Genomic DNA, 10,149 nt, shown 5'->3' with positions numbered 1-10,149 from the left:
AAAATGCAAGTTAATATAGAAGAAAGTAGGAGAATATAGGAGAAAGCAGGAGAAATCAGGAGAATATAAGAGAAACCAGGAGAATATAGGAAAATGCAGGAGAATTCACGTTTCCTGTCGGCTTGCAAATTGGACGGATGTCCCCTAATCCTTACGTCTCCCCTCATTGGCTACCGCTCTTACCCCCCACTTGTCCTCACTCCCTAACCTCATTCGTCGCTATCACTTCTAGCGTACGGTTGGGTTTTTTGTTGGCTCCTTAGACAGTGCTTTTACCGCCCCGAGGATTACCCTACGTTGCCATGCCTAGGGCTCAGCGCGTTACACGCTCTCGTAACCGCACCAGGGCCGCCTCTAGGTCGGCTTCGCGATCGTTCGCCACGCAGACACCGGCGGCTGCCAGCGCTTCTGCAGCATCCCGTTTGGCTACCACCGCTTCGACAAGCTCAGCTCCCGACGACTCCGACCCAGGCCCGGAGACACCACCGGCGGCTCCGAGCCATACCCCGCGTTTTTTTCGGTCCACCCCCTCCAAGATGCGAACCAGGCCCCTCCCGACGCTCGACCCCACCTGAAGACGCTGACCCGGTGATGGCGGTACTGTCCCGCGTGGAGAGGCGTCAGGCTGCTGTTGACCAGCGACTGGAGTCCTTGCAAACCGAGGTCCGTGCCGCGAGGCACGGGCAGACGCCCACCTCCAGCAGAACCTGGGCCCGCGAAGGTAACAAGAGGAACTACAACTTCAACGTCAACCTGCGCGAGCAGCTGACCACGGCTAAGCTCATCCGCTCCCCGGAGGAAAAGAACGACCTACTGGACCAGGCGATTGGTGAGTTGGATACTAGAAATCGTGATATCATTCTAGCAGACAAGGTTTCGTGGGCGGCTGTGGACCGCTTCCATTCTAATAATGAAGTCACTTTTTCTTCTAGGGATGAGGTGTCACGCTGGACAAGGCAGTCGAGGAGGAACGTCGGTGTTTCTCCTCTGCCCCTACTCGCCCTTCTCATAACCTCCCAACTTCTACAGTCTCTAGACCCCCCTCTGGCCCCTCTTCACAGGATTTTCGCTCTCCACGAGGACCCGGCCATGCCGGCTGCTTCACTTGCGGCGACACGTCTCACAGAGCCAAAGACTGCCCCAAGTTTGGCAGCAAGTAATCCGCCTTTCTTCCCACAGGATTTCCTTCCAAGCAGTCTATCCTGTGCCCATTCTGATATCCCTTTCACCCAGTCTTTAGAACATTTTGATGACTTTGTTGTACCAGAGGTAACTCCCGCCATTTCTTCTGGCCCCAACACCTTATACCCCATTGTTTCTTGTACGTCGGCTTCGTTTGACCCCCCTGATGATGACACGCACATCCTTTATGAACAGGATGCCGACCACCCACAAGTCTGTGGGCGGTTACGAGAACATCTGGACAAGTGGCGCTCCATTGGCGCCAGTCCCTTTGTCCTCCGCATCATCCAACACGGTTTTTGTCTCCCGTTTTTACAACTTCCACCTAATAAAACATTCCCTAATCAACAGTCCTGTCACACACACAGCGCCTTTGTCGACTCTGCCATCCAAGAACTACTGACCGTGGGAAGCATTTTGGAAGTTCCAACCAGAGACCACCTGCGTCTCTGCAGCCCCCTCAAGGTCGTCCCTAAAAAGGGCGGCAAACTTCGCCTCATCATCAATCTGCATTTCCTTAACACACATTTAGCTAAGTTTAAATTTCCTTTGGTGGCCTCCCATGTCTAATAGATCTTTTCCACAAAGGTGACTGGTTCTTCAATTTTGACCTGAAGAATGGTTATCATCACATAGATATAGCGGATTACCATATACCTTATTTAGGCTTCACCTGGTCCAACCGTTTCTTTATGTTTGCCTCATTGACCTTTGGCCTCTCTCCAGCCCCTTACGTCTTCACCAAAATTATGCGCCCAGTAGTGGCTCACTGGAGAGGTCAAGGGTTTCGTTGCTTTATGTATTTAGATGATGGCTCAGGTGCAGATGGTTCCTTTCAGGGATGCGCCCACATGGCCGCAACCATGCGGCAAGACTTAGCAGACTTGGGGCTATTAGCCCACCAAGCCCCCCCCCCCCCTAAGAGCTACTGGATTCCCCGCATGAGTGGCGAGCTACTGGGCTATATAATCAATCTCCGTGACGGTTCCTTTCAGGTTCCCCCCCCCCCCCGCCGATGCGAACTTTTTTCCGCTCTCATCACTAACGCAATCTCCTCTTCCGACAGCATCTCGGCACGGTCTGTTGCACGCATAACAGGGAATCTTGTGTCGATGAGTTTAGCCCTTGGTCCTGTCGAACGATTATGGACAAGGAGCCTGTACTCTTTTATTTCCAGCGCACCCACATGGGATTCCCGACATCGCCTACCACAAGCGGCGAAGGACGAACTCCATTTTTGGAGAGACAATTTCTTTCGTGTACTAGGTTACCCGATTTGGACCCCATCTCCTTCAGTTGACATTATCACTTACTCTGACGCCAGTAATCACGCCTGGGGTGGTTTTACTGTAACTCTCGGATCAACCCATACGGCGAGGGGCAACTGGGAACGGCCACAAGTTCCACTTACAGGGAACTTCTCGGTACCAGACTGGTACTCCAATCACTTATCCACCTTCTCCCAAATAAGCAGGTTCTCCACCGAACCGATAACCAAAACGTTGCCCGTATACTCTCCGGGGGTAGCCGAGTTCCACACCTGCAAGAAGAAGCTGTCACAATATACACTTTATATTCCCAACACCACATTCATTTGACTCCAGATTGGATACCCCGAGACAGGAACGAACAAGCCGACTACTTGTCTAAGATCTTTGACTTAGACGACTACAAGCTGAGCGTGTCTGTCTTCCAGACGCTTCACATACTGTGGGGTCCGTTTACGTACGACCGTTTCGCCATTAGCTTTTCTGCCCAATTGACACCCTTTTCATCCAGGTGGTGGAACCCACAAGCCAACTCGGTTAATGCCTTCACGTCGTCTTGGACTCTTCACACAAACTGGATCTTTCCTCCCCCTCGTCTAATCCCGAAAGTTCTCTCCAAGGTTAACCAGGACGCCTGCTGTGGAACGCTTATCACACCATTCTGGCGCTCGGCCGCCTGGTGGCCACTCCTCTGCCCTGACGGACGAAATCTGTCTGCCACCTTTCTCAACTGGACAGACCTCCCACCTGGCCCCGACCTCCTGAGTGGTGCTCCCTCAAATTCCGCATTTGCCCGTGTTCCCCTTGGGTTCCGACTTTTGGCACTACGCTTCTGCCTGTGCGGATTGTGCCAACCATGCCCACCCTTGCAATCCCCCCTTGTAACCAAACCTTGTTTTATCCCCGGTGTACTCCCTTGATCTCCCCTCCCCTCCCCTCCCCCCCTACTTCGGTTTGAGTTTGTTCTGTCTCGCCTCCTTCCCCCCCACACCCTTCCACCCCGACAGTGAGGCGACACCGTCCATCCTCTCACCCCAAATGTGTTTGGTCACTGATAAATTACTTTCTAACTCCTCTCGCTTAGGGAGTGTAGTTCGCAGTGTCCTCTCGTTGTTGGGTTTACCCGTCCCCACCGCCAAGGGCTAACCTTCCCCATGGGCGGTCGGACGGAGTTCGACACCTGACTCCTTGCCCGATGTTGAATTCCTGACAAACAACCGTGGATCGTACTTCACACCACGTCGGACCTCCAACCGTGACTTCATCATCTTCACGCCCTGTGTGGGTGTGCGACCCCGACACCCTGACATCTCGTCTCTTGTGTAGACACGTGCATAATTACATCGGCTTCACGCTCCGTGTGGTCGCGTGCCAACCTAACACCTGACTGCCCGTCCCCCGTGTGGACGCGTGCCAACCTAACACCTGACTGCCCGTCCCCCGTGTGGACGCGTGCCAACCTAACACCTGACTGCCCGTCCCCCGTGTGGACGCGTGCCAACCTAACACCTGACTGCCCGTCCCCCGTGTGGACGTATCGGTGCTACCACCTGACCCCACGTCCCCTGTGTGGACGTGTGCGATCTTACTACCTGACCTCACGTCCCCCGAGTGGACGCCTGCGGTTCTCCAACATGATTTCAACGTCCCCCGTGTGGACGCGTGCCTTTCTACCATCTGCCCTCACGTCCCCTGTGCGGACGCGTGTATCTCGACTCCCCGACTTCACGTCCAGCGTACTCCTGATCCACTTCCACCGAGTCGACGCGGGTGACTAGACGATTGTTACCCTCCGCCGTTCGCCCACTTAAGACTACCATCTATTACGTGCCCTACAGACCCATTGGACGTCGTTCCTGAGCGGCTGCTAGTTTGGACTGTCGTCTCACATGTTGTATTTACGCTCTACACGACCCGGCGGTATGCCATCGTTACTGACTGTTACCATCAAACAACCCTTCAACTTAACTTCCTGTGTTACGGACATTCTCACTTGGAACTGTCATTATTGGTTATTTAGAAGATGTTTACCTTCGTTACTCGTTAGAAGGGTGTTTACCTTCGTGTTGACTCACCTAGCTACTTAGCGTCACGTTGCAGCACTGTTAGTACTGTTATAGTTTTATTGCTTAAACTGTGTTAACCAACCATTGGGTCCTCTCTGCGTGTTATCACGTACGACTTCTGTACGTGAGCCCCGGACCTTCTTTACCGTTGGATGAGTTTGCAGTGCTTACTTAGTAGATTGTTATTTTCACCTTGAATTAACTAGTTACTTAGCGTTACTTTGCAGCACTGTTAGCTGCCCTTGTAGTTTTATATTCTTACCTTGAACTTATCTACACTTAAGTTATCTCAACTTGTTGTTACCACGTACTGGAAGCTAACGCCGTGTTGTTACCAACAAGCTTGGCCCTTTTTGTTTTGTCTTGTTAGAACCCAGCTTGTTCTTGTTATTGTGGTCCCTACCATAACTCGCCCTCGAGGGAACTCGTCTTATATTGTTATCCTTTACTATGTCCTTACTCCCAGGACGGGCGACCTCCTCTCTCTCTAATCCTAACTCTTCCACACCCCCACACATTCCTTCCGCCCTCTCCAGCCATCGCCTCCTCCCGCCCCTACCCTGAACTCCAGGACTTGACAGACCCAGAGCTTCGCAGTCTGGCCTCCAGTCTACCTTCCATCATCATCGCCGACAGAGCTCCCAGCACCATCAAGAAGTACGTTAGATATTTCCGCAGCTGGGAACTTTTCGCCTTCTCCAAGGGACTACCATCCCTCCCAGCCCACGGTCCGCATCTGGCCCTGTACCTGCTTAAACTCTTGCAAGCTTCTCGTTCAGCCGCGCCACTGGAAGCCGTAACCTTCGCCGTCGCCTGGGCGCATCGTAAAGCTGGCCACCCGTCACCTCACACCCACCCTCTACCATCACAAGTCCTACAAGCTGCCAAGCGAATCCTCGCGAGACCGGCCTCCGAGAAGCTGCCCCTGACTCCATGCAACATCCGACAGCTGTGTACCACTTACACCTCACCTTCAACGAACATTGATTCCTTACAGACACTCACTCTGCCTCATTGTCGTCGGCTTTTCCGGGTTTCTACGCTGGGACGACTTGAGCCAACTGCATGTAGACGGCGTGAGTTTCTGCGAAGGCTACGCTGCCCTCTTCCTTGAGAAACGCAAAAACGACCAGTTCAGAGAAGGTCACTGGATCTGCATTGCCGCAACAGACTCTGTCTCCTGCCCTGTCTCTCTACTCAAACGTTTCCTCAAGTCCTCCAACTCCTCCGGCCACATCAAGCTTTTCCGTAGGGTTGCTAACCACAATGGCAACCTCTTCCTACGGCGAGATCCTATGTCTTACACTTGGGTTCGAGAAAAAGTCCTCGCCATGCTGTCAACCATCGGTTTGGACTCCACCAAATACGGTCTACACAGCCTTCGTTCGGGTGGTGCAAGCACTGCAGCAGCCATGGGTGTCTCAGACCGGCTTATCGCGCATCATGGTGGTTGGCGAAGTGTGGAAGCAAGGGAAGGTTACATTCTGGAGTCCAAGTCCGCAGTCCTTGGAGTATCGCTTTCCCTCGGTCTTTGACCTCCCAGCTCCCACATCGACCCCTTTCAACCCCCTTACTCCTATCCTTTTTTCTTCGTGACGTGCGCACGACTATCCTATAACATGTCTGTCCAGTTAAACTAGGAGAATATAGCAGAAAACGGGACGATATAGGCAAAAGAAGAATACAGCAGAAAGCAGGAGTATATAGGAGAAAACTAGGGAATATTAATATCTAAGGTGCTAATTTTCTGTTCTCTTTTTTGTCTATTGTGTTTATAAATTAAACAGAAAAATAAACTTTAGAAACATGAAGTCGTTCTTTAGGGAAGGTCGGAAAGTTATATTGTTCCAAGAACAACATGGCCTGCACATTTACTTGTCATTGCAATTAGTGCAGTAATGATAAACCCTTTGTATCTCCCAAACGCCGTAAAGACAGACCCGTCAACTCAATAATCGCAAAGAGCCGAGTTTGCATGTGATACTCCGAAGCCCCGACAAACTGAAACAGGGACGTCTTACAGATTTCGAACGTTGTCTCATTTTAGAACAAGATGACTCTAACTTTGTGGCAAAGGACATTCTTGCACTGTACAACAAAATATTTGAAAACCTCACGATTGATAACATTTCAAGTATCTTAAGATTGAGGCAATTTTCTTTAGCACAGATGACCTCATTTCTAAGTAGAACGAAGAGCGAGGTAGAATTGCTTGGCGTATGATGCCATCCAATCAGCAGCCCTCTGTATGGCGCCAGTTAAATTTACAGTATATGACGTCAACACCAAAGTTTTAGCGTGAAGGGAACTTTAAAAAGATAAGCGGTTGTCGCCCAGACCATTGTAGTACTTGATATTATAATTTCAAATGATATGCATAATGAGGTAGGCTGTTTGTTTGGTATTATATTCTCTTAGATTTTTTAGCAGTTTTATGATAGTGTACGTTTTTCTACATATCAATAATTCAAAATTCAAACTGAAAGAATGATATTCCATGGTATGAACCTGTTGTATGAAGTCAACATCTGACCCTCAGCTGTATTCAAGCAGTAAAGAGGCAGTTTGCTGCGGAACTCAAGAACAGGTTTCAGGTGCTAGAAGACATACTGGTTGATGATATAAACGTCACTAGCGAAAGGGTACACAAAGTACTCACAGACACCAGTAAAGAAATACTAGGATACCGCAAACAAGAGAAGAAGGAGTGGACACCACTTGGAAGCTAGTGCAGGATAGGAAGGGAGCCAAACAACACACGTTGAGAGGGAGCGAAAGACAAAGGGCTGCAGCTGCCAAGATCTAACAAAGAACAAAGATGGTAAAGGACGCGCTAGAAACGACAAACGCAAGTAAACGGATAAGCTAGCGACCGGCGTACAGCGAGCATAAGAGATTGGTGACTCAGCTTGCAATGTTTCTCAGGCAACGGGTGTCTAAGGAGTCCAGTTTCTGTCTCAGTGACTTGGTAAGAGTTCATGACTCAGCTCCGTAGAGGCGAACAGAAAGGTGTTGTTGTAGATCTTCAGCTTGACCGTTCTGGAGAGATGTCTGGAACGCCAAACACGGTCAAGACGGGCAAAGGCTGGAGAAGCGATTCCAAGTCTGCGCTTGACATCTGGGTCAGACTTACAGTCTAGGGTGATGGCCCTGCCAATATAGTTAAAGTGTCGGACCACCTCGACTGACTCCCCGTTGATCGGTGGGCAAGTTGGTAGATCAAGGAAGTCACTGAGAGACTAAAACTTAGTCTTCAGCCAGCTGACTTTTAGACCCAGGTTTGGCTCTCGGCTGAAAATATCTCGAACGTACAAGTGCTTCGAGAAGTTCTGCGAGCAGCGCCACATCGTCATCATAGTCCATGTCTGTGAAGGTATGTTCACCGTAGGTGGTTCCACACATGCCTCGGCCAACAGTCCTGGACATCACATGGTCGATGGCACCGTTGAATAGCAGTAGGGCCAAGACACAGCCTTGGCGAACGCCGCTGAGGAGTTAAAACCAGTCTGAGCGGTTTGTTCCTACTCGGACGCAGCTTGTGGTGTCTGTGTAGAGTTCCTGAATGTGTCTAATGGTCTCAATGTTATTGGAGTATTGTTACTATTTGTTACCATTTACTACTATCATTACTATCATCATTCTCTGATTAATTATCATATTGTTATCATTTGTTATCATATCACTTCCTCAGCCTACAGCCCAAATTGACTACTAACTAATGAAGTTAGGTCTACGAAGCTCACTTGCCCTATGGATATGCTGCTTTCTCTTTGCTAGGAAACAGAAGAAGAAGAAGAGAGTGGTGTACAAGGGAACTTGCTCAGACTGGGAGGAAACTACCCGTGGCCTTCCGCAATGAACTGTTGTAGGCCCGCTGATATTACTCGCCCTTCTTAACAGTGCAAGTGAAGACTCCCTGGCTAGGCAATAGAAGGTGGTGACAGTAAAACTACTATGTCTGTACATCCAGACCGATCTCTGTTGGAATACACACGTCGACCAAACAGTCAAACAACGCAACCGATGCTAAAAGAACTATGTTAGTCTACTTACCTACTTACATAACGTTTGTCTGCCTAAGTTGTGAATACGCAGCACCCGCCTGGCATCCTGGACTTAGTGTCAGTCAGCGACGCAGGATCGAGTTCATCCAAAAACAGGCGTGCCAGACAATACACCGTTCAGCGTATGCTTCATATCCTGAGGCGTGCAGGATACCGAACATACCTAACCTAGACCAGCGAAGAGAACAGCTTTGCCTGAACTTTGCAAAGGCACTTATCCGATCACCTGACCAGCTTGAACTTATCCAAACGCACGCTCTTAGAATACTTCTTTGATCCAGCTACATTTCCTATACTGATGAACTCTCCAGACTCGACATGTACTTTGGAAGCCGAAGCAGAGAGACCCTTTGTTTTAAATTCGCTAAGTCCCTATTGAATTCAAAAACATTTCGACCCTGGCTACCTCCAACTCGTGAATCAGTCCACAATAAGGGCTTACAGGGGAGGTTACAGCTTACCATTCCTTTCACAAGATAAAACAGATACAAACGTAGTGCTATTCCATACTTAACCCAACTACTGAACACCAATTTGTAAGGTGTAATCTGTTATATAAGCTATTGTTGGTTGTATATTCTGTCTTTTTTTATATACTTTCCGATTTTTTTTTTTTTTCAATTTGTGACAATGTTTTTTTCTCCCTTTATTGGTATTTCAAAATAAATTACAAACACTAAGACTAACACTAACAGAAACAAGAGTTCCGCGACCTCATATCTCCATGAACAATTCTATTTATGCAAATGACTTACTCATTTACATAATATATGCTTAATCATAAACACCTTTATCTTACTTACACATGTTGCGATATTGACAGTGCTATAATTTTCCAATTTGATGAATTTTGGTGTTTTTGCATTAATTATGCAAATTAGGAATTTATTTGCATAATCGGTATGTGTTGATGCTCCACTTTCAATAAACTAAATATGTCACATGTATTTGAGTCTTATAATGGAAAACACTGCAAATATAGAATTTCCTCATTATCTATGCAAATTAATTCCCAATTAGCATAATTTGCGCACTTCATTGTGTACATCTCTGTCTAAGCTACCTGCATACTAAATATCATGGAAATCTGTTGTCCCTTGTTCAGTTATTCTCCTTATAAGATTTTCACAATAAGGCTCCTGCAGTTCCAGAGCAAGCTGCTAGGGGGCCAAAACCTACACCATTTCTTAATTACATCACAAGCTATCTGTCACCCAAAAATCAAGACCACAGCACAACCAGGTCAAAAGATACAAAAACGGAAATTCTGCTGCAGTACCAAGGTCACATACCAGGGGGCCCAAAATCGACCTTGAATTTCGGCCTCACAACACCCGCCCACATACCAAATATCATTGTAATCCATCCAGAGGTTCTTGAGTTATGCTGCCTACAATAGTCCGGAAACACAAACACAAACACACATACACACACAGACACGCCAAAAACAATATCTCCATTTTTCATGGAGATAAAAAAGGACATACATGGACACAACAAAAGCCAAATAGAAGCCGGGACAGCGTGTACATGTGTGGCACTCCGCACACATACACTTACAGATAACCA

The sequence above is a fragment of the Branchiostoma lanceolatum genome, chromosome 5, assembly GCF_035083965.1.
Source record: "Branchiostoma lanceolatum isolate klBraLanc5 chromosome 5, klBraLanc5.hap2, whole genome shotgun sequence".
Lineage (NCBI taxonomy): Eukaryota > Metazoa > Chordata > Leptocardii > Amphioxiformes > Branchiostomatidae > Branchiostoma > Branchiostoma lanceolatum.
Note: the sequence above shows the minus strand (reverse complement) of the source record.